Below are 14,414 nucleotides of genomic sequence, written 5' to 3'. Positions count from 1 at the left end.
ACCAGCGCAATTTATCGTACAGAGATTACGTACATCGTTTGCAACGGAAGGCGTGGTGTTACTCAGTGTTACCTACGGCATTTTATTATTGCGCTTTTTTTTCTCTCTCTCTCTCTACCTGAAATTTGTAAGAGAAATGGCACGCAATAGCTGGCGGCTGAATGAACTCGGTGAATACGACCACCAAGGTCCCGTTTTGGACAAGCACCATTCCTCACTGTTGACTCATATATGTTATTTCTTTTTCACGTTTTATTTATGCAAATGCTGCATGGTGTCTTTTCAAGTACCTTCTAGTTCTCTGAGATCTGCAACCAGGGTTTTGATCGGTTTATTTCGAGGTACACCCGCCCTGGTAGCATACTATGTTGCCGAAACGTTGCCGAAACGTCGCTAATGTCCTTTTCAGGCCACATTCTGGCAACGTTGCTAGAAAATGTTCTTGCAACATTGCTGCAACATGACAACTGCAACAATCCACATAAAGCCAATGTTATGACGACATTTAGGCAATATTGACAATAGGTTGGCGGAGGTATTTGTACGCTATTTATTTCTTCTTTTATCCTTCTTTTTTCTACATCGAATGCCAGATGCATGCTGACTGCAAGCACTTGTACGCCACTGGCATCCGCCTTTAGCTCCGCAAATAAGTACCCTACCCGCTTCACTTGGGCACTGGGGTGCGGCTGGGGGGAGACCGTTTGGATATCCCGCTTGGTTATAGAAGTACTGTCATCAAGCAGTAGCCTCTATTTGCGAACGGGATGGAGCATATACTAAAATGCGAACTGGTGGGGCATGCGTACGTTTGTAACAGTGACCAGGATGCGTCTTTGAAGTTAACCCTTGCACCTGCAAGAGTCAAGTGTACTCAATAACATCTCTGACATCCCTTCCTGTCATATACTGTGTTTTCAATTCAGGCTTTCGTCGCTAATGTGACTATTTGCTGAGTGGAGCTGTAAAACCAGTAGGTTTCCTCTGTTGGTAAGAGTGTTACGGGGGCGGTAAGAGTGTTACGCAGTGTTATGTTGCGGAAAGTCAGTAAACAACGTTTAAGAAACGTAGAGCCGCAATGTTCCTCCAACGTTGCTCTGCCATGTTGCATGAACACTGACGAATGCCAAGTAAAGTTGGTCCACTTCTGGTCTGGTTGGCCTGTCCTGTATGGGATCTCCAACACTCACGAGCGGGAGCTGCTCAATATTCAGGCCAGAAGCCTCCGCCTTTGTTTGGGAGTGCCAAAAACTACGGAAACCTTCTCTGTTTTGGCGGAGGCACGGGAGCCATCGGTGCTTATTCTTCGCGATAGTGTCGCCTTACACGCGTACACGCGCTATCTTGCCCGCCATCCGGCTCATTACCTCTGTGACATTGGTCAACGTTATCTCGCATCTGCATTCGGTCAAACTATTCTTCGTTTGCGAGGCAACATCCCCTCAGCCTCGGCCCGGACCTCCTATGCGCCACCCATGTGGACACTTCACTACCCCACTGTACAAACGTCCATTCCAGGTCTTAGGAAAAAGAATGCTGTGCCAACAGTTGTGGCCTGCCAACTGACCTTGCACCACATCCACAGCCACCACCGGCATCGAACCTTAGTATACACTGATGCTTCAGTCCCTCTAGTTGGGTCGTCTGCCGCCTTTTGCATCCTAGAGTATGGAATATTGAGCACGGGTTCAAACTCCCTCTTATGTCATCTGCCAAGGCCGAGGCATTCGCACTACTGGCCGCTTAGACACGTCTCCTCGTTGACGCCCAGGGCCTGGACGATCCTCACCGACAGTAAAGTGGCTCTGGAGGTGCTGGCCTCTTACTCTGCCGCAGTCATCAGTGACACCTACACCACGATCATCGCCCTGCACTCCGAACTTGTATTCCTGGGACACGGCGTGGTGTTCCAATGGATTCCGAGCCATGTCGGACTTTCTGGCAATGATCGTGCTGACGTTGTCGCTCGGCAAGCCCACGACACTGAGCTTTGTCAAACGTTGTTAAACTGTCCTTCCCCTTGCGCTCTCTATGTGCCAGCTGAAAATCCGCCGCTTTATTGTCAACTGCACGCAGCTCTTTCAGCAAGAAGCTATATGCACCAATGCCTTCCTTAAATCCATTGACCCGCTAATGACACATGCTGTGCCTGGCCGCATCCCGCGCATCGAGGAATCGTTGCTTCATCGGCTGTGGCTGAATGTGGCACGAACTCCACTCCTCCTCTTTCAGATGAGCCAACACCCATCACCTCTTTGCCCCACGTGTGATGTAGAAGCTGACGTGCCACACATACTCCTTGCCTGCCAGCGGTACGAAGATCACTGGTCTAGTCTCCGGCGCCGTCTCGCTCATCTAGGCTACCGAGAGCTTTCCCTCGCGGTGCTACTTAGACCTACTGAGTACTCTGAAGTCACGTCTGCGCTGACACGATTCCTTCGGGAATCTAAACTCTTGGGCACTCTCTGATACCTCCTATATGACTGTCTGCACAACGATTAGTGAAGGATCTGTCTTTTCCTGTATTTATCTTCATAATTTTCTGTGTCTCTGCTGCTTTTATCTTCCTTTTGTTTGTTTGTTTGTTTGCTCTTGGGAATAGCAAGCCTACATCATGGCTAACCTTTCCCTTCTGTTTTCTCATTTTTTATCAGCATTAAACATATCCCCCCCCCCCCACTTCTGACAATGCTGCAGGAACGTTCGGCCGCGACGTTCCTCAAACGTTGCTCTGCCATATTGCATGAACATTGCTGAATGTCAAGTAATGTTGGTCCACTTTTGATAATGTTGCGGGAACGTTGTGCAATGTTGATAACTGTTGCCCCACTGCAACATCGAGGCCACAATATATGTGCTACTAGGGCGACGGTTCTGCTATGACTTCCAAAAGACTTTATTACCTTCATGAAAGCAGTTGCAGCTCGGTGGAAGGAGCAAGAAGAAAGTAAAAGGCAAACGAGAAAAGTTGTGGTACACCTACATAGACATCTACGCCGGCTTCGCTATCTTGTGAACACCGTACGAGGACATCTCGCTCCAGACAGGCCATTCCATGAACTTATCGGACGAGAGATAAGCCTTAAAACGGGGCGACGACCACATGCTCTTCAGTTACTCCGCAACTATCGGGTATTTTTTTCCAAAGCACGCTCTGTCCAGGGTCGTACAGGGCAGTTGTCCATTTATAAACGGACCAACAGGCATCTCCAATTTAAATTTCTGTTACCCCCTTCCTCTCTTTTGCCCCCCTTTTTATCACACATCTGCTTTATTTCAGACAATATCGGCCTGCGGTTCAAACCTACAACTTACACGGAACCGTAAACTTAGCGATTGCGTGTTAAAAAATAAACGGACTCCATAATAGTGTTTTAAAAAATAAACGTTTTCATGTGGACATCGGTTTCTGCTTGTTTTGAACGTTCACTGACCGAAATTCTGAGCGCCTCTGAAAGCTCTCAAATATATAAAATGAAATGTCTTTTCAGGTTCGAGAAGAAAATAAAAAGGGAGCCTGACCAAAGAGCAATAGCTTATCTGTCTGTACCAGTCAGTATGTGGTATTCTTTGTCTGAAAGTGATATGGAAGCCGAGCGGATGCACATGCGTCCCTCCTTTTGGATATGTGTAGCTTCCAACAACAACAGATAAATCGTGACTATGGCTTGGAGTGATTCACCGCTGGAGAGCAATACCCTATCTCCCGCTAGCTACCACTATCTCTCTCCTGAGTGCACTTCGCATTGGTTCAACAAGGCCACGCTGCCACAACTTTTTACATGCTCCTGGGTAACTAGTGAAATGGTTCCTTCCATTGTCCTTTGACGTTCTTGTTGCCTCTGATAAACGCAGCGACCCGTTTGGCCTGTATAAGACTTTCCGCAAACAGAAACGATAAACCAGTTCCGTGGAACATGACAGGATCTTCGTTGCATGACAGGAGGCAACAGGAGACAACTGGCAGATTGCGACGAGGAGGAGGAGGAGGAGGAGTGTCGTTGGGAGGAACCCGAGAGGTCTGCCTGCCTGATTAGGCGGCATGTTTCTCGGAAAGGGAAAGATGGTGGAGAGGAGGAAAGGGTGAAGTGGAAGACCGAGCGGAATCCGCTCGGGGGGAGGATAGCTGCGTCCATGGGCCGACTTCAGGGGAACTGTGCCGGCATACGCCTATTACACATCTGAGGGAAACCCAGGAAAAACCCCAGACGGCACAGCCGGCCCGCGGATTCGAACCGCGGACCTCCCAGTCTCCAAGCGCACGCGTTACCGCTGCGCCACCGGAGCTGGTGCAGATTGCGACAGGAGCCATCGAACAGGCTTTCTCTAGCTTCCTCTAGCTTCAGGCTATGGTCATTAAAAAAAGATAAGGTTAGCCAGGCAAAGAGCCGTCTTGGTATTCTAAAAGAAATGTAAGGAAAGAAAAAAAAAGACAGTGTCCACAACAGCGTGACAATGTCTCAGCCTGTTCGTGAGCCCTGAGGCGAATGGACTCGGGCCAGTGTCATCGAACAACGCGTAAACGATGTGCTGTAGGAGAAGGTCGGTTTGTGCCGCGATCTTGCGTACGACAATGACAAGAAGGAAGCGTACCTGAAGACAACTATCGTCTGCCAGCGTTGGTGCAGTTTTTGGGCGACCGGAAATTCTTCGCGGGCGATCAGCTGTCGCAAGTCGACTTCCTGGCATACGAAATGTTCGATCATACCGGACCCTGTGGTCCGACGAGCGTAAAGCTTTGGAAGAATAATTCGCTGTACTCTTTGACGCACTGCCAAATGCGTACGAAATGCGATAGCATTGCAGCAGACGAAGGGTGGTCCCTGCGCCTGTGGCCGTACATGATTTGCTTGCGGCGCAACGGCAAACCGGACCATAAGTTGCCATAGGCTCGTGCAGAAACACGGATTTCGCCTGCAAATACGTTCACTTCTTGTTCAAAGGCGTTCACTTCTGCGAATGCTCCGCAACACACCGCCTACGCTGTAACTCCGCGGCGTTCGTGTTGCCAGACTACGTGGACGACATCACGTGAGACGCACCGTGAAGACACTGAGCGATCAATGGCATGGCCGAGCGGGTAAAGGCGTCCGCTCGTTGGTAGTATAGCCACGGTCCTTTGATACTCTCTCTGGTCACGAAACTCCGCCGGAAAGTTAGCCTAGGGACCGGAGCTGCCGCGCGGCGGCGCGTGGATAAGCAGCAGGTGGTGACGGTCGCGTCTGGCGCATCGTAGCCGTATGTTCGCGCGTGGGCTGAGCTGGCCGTTTCGGGTGGTTTTGAGCACAACAAACCATATAACGGTGTTCAACGTATTTGAATTTTGTTTTATTTTACACGTGCACGGGTGTGCAGCGATATATAGCTCTCTGAGCAGTATAATCGGCTGCGGATGGAGGGGAACTTTCAGCGAGAAATGGCTTTCACATACCGACGTCCAAATGGGACTGATCGCAAATTTGCAGCGGCGTCTGTCACCTAAAAACACTGTGTTTAGGCAGTTATCTCATCGACACGCTTTACTGTAAGTGTTTCGATCGCGTTTGATGTCTGAAAAAATGAAGACTCCACCTGCGCTACAGCAGTGAACCCAATCATCATTTATTGCAGATTTTATGTTGCACTATTTTAGGTAGCAGAACTCCACAATACTGCTATTGCAGCGTGTTTCCCACACCATGGAGGTTTTAATTAACTACATTTTATGATTGTATTATACATTTTATGATTTGCGGAACAACAGTGATCACAATCAGTGGCACTGGCAATGAGGACTTTATATCACAGAATATCAATGGCCGTGGCTTTACATAATCAATTATGATACTCGGCAAAAACAATGTTCCAGGGCAACTCATGAAGTGACCAAATGCCTTACGGCCTTGGATGGCCAGACTTATTTGCACTGTTCACCGACAGTGGTGAATCTTTCCTGCCACCTGCAGCAGGGCGTGATCTGGGTGTATCCAGGTTAAGCTTCTTGTTTTTCTTTCTTTCTTGTTCTTTTTTTTGCGGGAAAAGAAGTGCAGCCGACATCTAAAAAAAATTAAGCTCTTCAGCTGTTTTCTGGATTTAGTGCGCACTGCATCCAACGCTAGGACCCGGACATGTGACATATATGTAAGGTACATGTGACACCTTGAAGGTTGCACGGACCTGTGCCAACTTTCTCAGCAGGGTGTACTGCTTCTATTGTGTGTCCCACAGCTTCCGCTTTATTCGGTCAAGTTCTGCTTTTATGCAGACATGTGAATCAGTCCGACAGGAATTGTTGCAAGTTTTACTGCAGGCTAGTAAAAGAAAAATTAATGAATGCGTGTTATTATGGCCTCTTGTTGGCTGCATTGCAGTCATATGTTACAACAGACAAGTTTCAAAGGGCTTATGGTGGAAACGTAACCCGGGTGTAACAACTCGTTTGTCGACGACAATGTGACGAAAGTGGATATAGAAAAGCAGCTGTCACATACTCGAAGCATCTTCAACAAAAGATGTGATTGTCACACGCGTGTACTCCGCACGTTTCGTTCACGATGAATATGAGGTAAGAGACGTTCTGCAAGCACGATATGGGACGGCGCCGGACGCAGCTCAAACTAAAAGCTGTCGATCGTCACGCGGTCAACTGCTAGCGGTAACGATGGCCAAGAACTGGACACGCAGTGTTGAACGGTAGGTATTACTTTGTTGATAAGACACCAAAAGTGATGTGTACAGAAATGGTCGGCACCGCACGAAACGGCAGTCCCACGTACCGCGGTAGTATTGCGAGAAGGAAGTGATTGATCCAGTAGGCTATGTCAATATGCTTTGCATATAGTCTCTCCAAGGTATTATGCGTACCGGAGCAGTGTATCGCCAAACTATATATATGCTCAATAATATTGTTTTGTACCCTTTCAGAAGGTGACACTAACTGAGCAGAGTGTCACTCCTTCCTGTGCCACAATCAACACCTATTGATGGGTCACAAATATAGAAACTCAAATTCGCAGGCTCCACAGCTCTGTTTAATTTTTCCCTGTACATTGCTGATGTGAATCGCATTGCAACATTGCAAACAATTTCAAATCTCGGTACGTATTTAGTAATCTAACTTAAATACCTTTTTCCAATAACTTGTACTCATTTTCCAAACTACTGTGAAAATACTTCCCTGTGCGTGACACGGAGGCCGAGCGAAAGATTCTCTTTTGTCTCGGCGATTCGCTTTGTGCTGTACATATGCTTTAGCGTCTGAGATATTCGAGACATCCGCGTCCCTCGTGAGAAGGGGAAGCGCGCAGCGCCTCGTGTTTGGGAGCATGCATGAGGCGATGTGTTGTCATGAAGGGGTTTGCAGGTCAACCATTGGGACCCCTATGAGGCACCCCCTGACCCCGTTAGGACCCCTTGTGGTATGCTCAGCGCGATGCTCCGCGAATGTGGGTGGTATACACCAACTCCAGGGCAGCCCTGCAGTGCATAGAGAGCATGGATGCGCGAGGTACATTAGCTCCAATTGTCACGGACATCCTCAGCGACGTTCAGCGACTGCGCGACGTGGTCACTCCACCAGTTTTCAGTGGATCCCAGGTCACTGTGGACTAAGCGGAAATGTAGAGGCTGACAGAGTGACTGCTGCTGCCAGACAATGCCAGGCGGTGATACCGAATATGTCGACCCGTGGTGACAGGAGGGCATTCTTGTCGGCGATGATACAACCAATGGCGGCGCAACAATATCGCCGGGACATTACAGACAGGTCCTCGTTGCACGCCGTAGATCCAACTTTGTCGTTTTCCCTCCCAGGCCGTTTGCCCCGCTGTCTCTCCTCCCTTCTGCGTCGACTTCGCCTCAATGTGACTTTCACCCCGCAGTTCAGACACAGACTAGGGTATGCTTCAACCAGCTCGTGTTCCAACTGCGGCCACGATCTACTAGATTATAACGACCATGTCGTAGGCACCCCTTCCCAGCGCCGCATTTTTGGGAGGTAGCGGTGGCGCTACTCATCGTCCCAGTTATTGCTTCCTCAACTTCTACAATACTTTGTACTTCAGCTTACCTTACTATTTCTGTACAAGCGGTGGATATTCCACAGATGTTTCGTTCTGAGGTTGATTACATGATCATTCTACGCGTCTTCATAGGAGCTATTGCTGTCGTCTGCTACGGTAGTCGTACATACGCTTCTGCGCGTTCAGAATTCAAATTTCCAGCGTCCAATCGTGATGCAGATTTCGCGTGCCGATGAGAAGCCCCCCTAGCGGATCGTGCGGACGGGCTCCTCATAGGGGTTGCTGATTATGACATGGTCGTTATAATCTAGTAGGTCGTGACTGCGGCATGGTGGTAAGCATTCAACACGTCCTCATCGACTGCCCTCTATACAGTTCGGAGAGAGCAATGTTCCAGTCCCAACTGACCCGTATAAACAACAAGCCGCTCAGCCTTGCGGCAATCTTGGGTCCTTGTTCTAACCCTGTGCAGCACCGTCAATGCCTGCACTCATTCTATCTGTTCTTGATGTCTACGACGCTGCTTGAACTCCTTTGACCTCAGAGCTTTTGCCATGAATGCGGAGATGTGATCTTCACAGCACTACATCTCCGGTTGCCGACCGGGGGGTTTATTCACACAAAAAGAAGATGTCAGCCAGGCAAGCGCCGGCTTGCTACCCCTTAAAAAAAAGTGCGGGAGAAGCCGCGATGGCAACGACGTGCTGCGGACGGTGAGGCTTGCCGCCTGTGCTTCAGAGGGTCGTCATCATTTCGGTGGCCTTGAGGTACTCGAAGAGTTCCCTGGTAACATCCGGTTGCCCAGGGCGCGGGACAGGCCCGACCGGATCAACTACTATCCCCATCAGTTATGACGCACTCGCGTGTGTGATATCTCATTTTCGTGTGTCATGTGTGTGTACGCCTCATCTTTTTCATCGTCATCCCACTCATATATTAACCCACATGCACTGAGGTATGGTACCGCAATTGTTGCGGTGAATCACCTCATCCCATCGTCATTCATGTAGTTGTTGTTGTTGTTCCGATCAGGCAGGACAGAAGACCCGTATCAAAATCCGTATTGAGAGAGGGCACGTAAAATATTGACTCTTTATGAGGTAAGGCAACGGTAAGGCGAAAAACGACAATAAACTCCGTCGTTTCTGTAGAGTCTCTTTCGTATCTGTAGGGCCCATATACAGGGTAATGTGTTTAAAAATCATGTCAGGCAATCGGATAGAAATTTTGAAACGCAGCTGTTCCGTGCGAGCTGATAAAGCTTTTTGGTAGTGCCATTTTCAACTTCGCGCGCTTCGTATTTTTTTGGGTAGCGAATTCCAACTGTGACATCAAAGTACATTGAAAGTAACGAGTTACTTTTTAGAGTACTTAATACTCTATCTAAAACAGGGTGTCGAACCGAACCTGAACCCGAACCGAAAACCGTACCCGAACCGTTATTTTTGCCGGAACCGAACCCGAACCCGAACCGAAATTTTCATGACACTGTTGAACCCGAACCGGAGCAGAACCGTAAAAAATAATAGCGGTAACGGGTTCGCAACAAAACGGTTCGGACATAAAAGAAGTCAGCATAAGAGTTCCTCTCTATCCCCGAACGAAGACACATTGGTATCATCATCACGCGCCTATATCATGGATTTCAGAAATTTTCACCTAGCAGTGAGACGACGACGTATAGTAAGTATACTTTCAGCGTCTTTTTAACACGTTGAAGCGCAGTTGTCCTTGTGAGCGCCGCGGCTAACGCCCCACGCACGCGGTGCGGCATCTACTCTTCAGAGACGAGCTGCCACGCGGACGAAGGAAACAGGAATGTAGCTCTACAGGACGAATATGCGATCAAATAAGCGCCCAAGATTTCCCTTTACACGTGAGCAGTACAAATTAAACAAGTCAGAAACATGAGAAGTGGAGAAGGAGCGTACGCAGAACGGTGCCTGTTTGAATGGTCGTGGCTTGAAAAGTAAATGTAGTTCTGCTTATTGGTAGTGCAGTTGTGTCGTGACATATTGCCTTTGTGTTGTGGATTAACTAGTACACTGCTGTGAGCTCGGACAGAGTAAGGCTGGCAGACTTATTTTCGACATGCTTCAGTACGGTTTCAGATCGATTCACGTTGCGAAGGCAGTGTGCCGGCTAGTACTGTCGTCTATATTACGCTGTCCATCTTTTTGTCAAGAATGCTCGCTAAAGTTTGGCCAAAGAAGTAATGAGTTCTTTGGCCAAACTTTAAGTTTGTTAAGTTTAAGTTAAGACCAAACTCAAGTACATCGCGAATTTAATTTATATCACTTTGCATTTCACTGTTTAGCGTCTGTGTCTTCAGACACTAAACAGTGAAATGCAAAGTGATATAAATTAAATTCGCGATGTACTTGATGAATACTTAAGTACTTTGCCTAGTACATTGTACTTTACTTGAAGTACATTTGGAATTGGGTACTTTACTGTACTGGAATGACGCCAAGTATTTGGTTCTTTATTTTAAGTGTAATTTTGAGGTACTTTGGCCATCATTGCCAAACATGACCTGGCAGCTGCCTGCAGGTGGCTGAGCATGCGCACACGCTTACTCGGAAAACGTCGTTGTCACAAAAATGGCGTACGCCTCCCGTTTCCAGCAAATCAGGGGAGAGAACGAGGTCATTTGGGATTATGGTTGCCTATAAGAGCGTGCTATGCAGTGAAGTTCGATTTTAAGACTGAGCTTGACGGCGAGTCGAGGCTTTACCACAGTTCAATGGGAAGGGCACTTCCGCAGACGCGTAACTCTCCGGAACTTCTCTCCAGATTCTGCGTGCGATTTGCGGGATTATCGACGTGTGTGATTGGGCCAGCTCGCCTGACGTCAGTTGCTGCTGGACTAATTTGCCCTAATTAGTTTCTCCTCAATTGGTAAATGAACCGTTTGATTCTGAAACATGGTGTCACGTCGTTGCGGGGCGCGTGACGCAATATTCGGCACGAACCCTTAAAAAAAAGCAGAAAGTTGCTTTATGAAATCATTCCCGATTTTATCACAAAATCTCGTCTCTACACCAGACGACGTGCAGACATCTAGCAATAAATTCCTACCTTCATCGAACCTCTGGTGACTCTTCGCTTTACCATGTTCACATCCGGACCTACCCGCAACTGCACTCTTAAAAATGAACTTCACCGCATAGCACGCTCCTAGCCAACCATTATCTCGAATGATATCGTTATCTGCCCTGATTTGTTGAAAACAGGGGGCGTACGCCATTTCTGTGACACTTATGCTGTTCATAATTGTCACAGAAAAGGCGTGCGCCCCCTGTTTTCAACAAATCAGGGCAGATAACGATATCATTCGAGATAATGGTTGGCTAGGAGCGTGCTATGCGGTGAAGTTCATTTTTAAGAGTGTGACTGACTGAAGCATCCACGATCCTGGGATCACAGCACTACACTCTTAGAAATGAGGGGGGGGGGGGGGGGTCGAGGTAGCTTGCCGTTGTTGGCCACACTCAAGTGGGCATCGTCACGACTATAGCCAAAAAAAAGGAAAAGAAGGTGGGAGAAAGGGGAGTTGAGGACTTCAAAGTGATGTAGAAGCAGGATGACCGGTACTGATGGGACGGAAGCACACTGTAGGTGAGAGGTGCACTAGAGTGGTCCCGTCCAGATAGCTCTTAGAAATGAACTTCACCACATAGCACGCTCCTAGCCAACCATCATCCCGAATGACAACGTTCTCGCCCCTGATTTGTTGAAAACGGGAGGAGGAGCCTATTTTGTGCCGTGCATAATGGCACAAAATAGGCTCCTCCTCCCGTTTTCAACAAATCAGGGGCGAGAACGTTGTCATTCGGGATGATGGTTGGCTAGGAGCGTGCTATGTGGTGAAGTTCATTTTTAAGAGTGTACGGGCAACTTCATCTGTTCATCATTCATAGTCATCAGGATATCATTTAATCATCTATACATTTCCACTAGGATGCGTGCGAATATTTGAAATTTTTTAACACCGAAACGAATAACTCGATATTCGACTCGACTTCCGAACCGAATACTGAATCTTATATTCGAATTTGGAATCTAATCGATGTTTCTTCCAAGCCCAATAGATTGTAATAGTTCCGTAGCAGCACATGTAACCCCGAAAACAGGCGGAACGAGAGAGTGCACAAAACAAAGTGTGTTATTCATATTCTGATCCGTATCCGTGCACTCTTAAAAATGAACTTCACCGCATAGCACGCTCCTAGCCAACCATAATCTCGAATCACATCGTTATCTGCCCTGATTTGTTGAAAACGGGAGGCGTACGCCTTTTCTGTGACAATTATGAACAGCATAAGTGTCACAGAGAAGGCGTACGCCTCCCGTTTTCAACAAATCAGGGCAGATAACGATATCATTTGAAATTATGGTTGGCTACGAACGTGCTATGCGGTGAAGTTCATTTTTAAGAGTGTGCTGTACACATGTCTATATGCGTATATATGTGCTGCATTTGTAGCCAGTCCGTTTTTCAACTGTCCCTGTACTCAATTCGGTTTCATAACTATTCGCTTCGTATTTGCCTCGATTTTAAAATAATTATTCGCGCATGCCTGACTGTATAGCTATTTATAGCAAACAATAGGTGACTTCTACGGAAAGTGTTCTAGAAGAAGCTGACAGAGCTGAAAAAAACAGGCTTCCTTTAGACACCGCAGTGACTGTCCTTCCTAACACGCTACCTCTATAACAACATAATATGAGATTACATTGAACAAGACGGTTACTTCGCATCGGCCAACATGAAAAAGCAATCAACAATCAGAGTAATCATTTCTGGAAATATTATATTTGACTGGAAAATTTTGTCGCCACGAACAATGTCCACTGTAGAGGTGTGCGCCGAGGGCAATCTTGTCAGCGGCGACATACGCCCTGTTTCAGGGCCGCCCGGCGCCTGAGGCGGCGCGCCACGCCGATCTGCTTCGGCGTGACCCTTCCCCCGCCCTCCCACTTCTGTAAAAGTTATGTAAAAGTACACCGTGTACATGGTGCTCTTGTTTTCTGGTATTTTTATTTATTTATTTCATACACTGCAGCCTCTGTGAGGCTATAGCAGGAGCAGGCATGCTTGGTTACAAAAGTCATTCACAAGTACTTCCCTTGTAGCAACAGGTAATCTATTCCATTCATCAACTGTATGAGGAAAAAAAACTATATTTAAAAACATCTATACGTGAACGCATAGGAAGAATGTTTAGTGGGTGTGAGTTCCTAAGACTAGACGGCCGTGCAAACGTAAAGTACAGTTCATGGGGTATGTTAATCTGTTTATGAGCTATGAAATGCAAAAATTTTAACCTTTCAAGGGCACGCCTCTGCCGCAATGGAACCAAACCCAATGAACTCATTGAGGAAGATGGAGAAAACTGACTGTCGTAACGTTTCATAAGAAATCTAACTGCCTTACTTTGAATCGAGTCCAGAACATTAATGTCAGTATTGAAATGAGGGTCCCAAACGACAGAAGCGTACTCTAAAATTGGACGTACTAAGGTTTTATATGCAAGGAGCTTGGTATCTGTGGATGCCAATATCTTTTATGCCCCGCTCAAGTTTTAAATATATTAAATATAAAATATCGTCAGAATGCAGTGAGCCAATTACTGTCGGAAAGAGCAGAACTATAGTGAGCTAATACCATAAAAAAGGAAGTGCTACGGGATCAGAGTCTGGAACTAGAGTTGAGTAAAATGGACAGAGTGCTCCTACTATCTGACTATCTGGCTTCAAAGTAAGTTTGTGGACTTCCGACGAATGACGCTGTAAGCTCGTTGTGCTGACGGATTTCGAGTACCGCTTGATGTATTCAAGACAGAACACAAAGACAAAAGAACTTTAATTGACATCTGACACGCCACAAAGAGAGCGTTGTATTTCGTCCGAACAGTAGTCCACTAACCTCTCAAACGGAAGCACATCGTTCGCCCTCTGTGGTGGTGATAGGGCTTGCCGTTGTCGGCCTCACGTATGTGGGCAACGTCACGACTCACGCCCTGGGGGAATGTGCGTCCTGGGCCGACTTCTAAGGGAACAGTGCCGACATATGTCTGAAAGCGTCTGAGGAAAACCCAGGAAAAACCCCAGACAGCACAGCCGGCACCGGGATTCGAACCCGGGTACCTCCCAGTCTCGACGTGACATGGCCAGCGCGCTAACCACTGAGCCACGGGAGCTGGTTTCGCCCTCTGTGCGCCCTCTGTGCGTTTTCTAGACAACGTTTGCAAAAATTATCACCGCCAATTATAGCCGACCTTCTGTTTACAAATATGTGACGTAACAAGAAGACCGGTTCGAGGTTATATTTTGCTGTGGTGGGCAAGAAGCGAGAAATCAGCGTTGATCAGGCTGATAAAGCTGAGAGTGCCCCCATCTCATCGTCAT

Source organism: Ornithodoros turicata, chromosome 7 (assembly GCF_037126465.1).
Source record: "Ornithodoros turicata isolate Travis chromosome 7, ASM3712646v1, whole genome shotgun sequence".
Lineage (NCBI taxonomy): Eukaryota > Metazoa > Arthropoda > Arachnida > Ixodida > Argasidae > Ornithodoros > Ornithodoros turicata.
Note: the sequence above shows the minus strand (reverse complement) of the source record.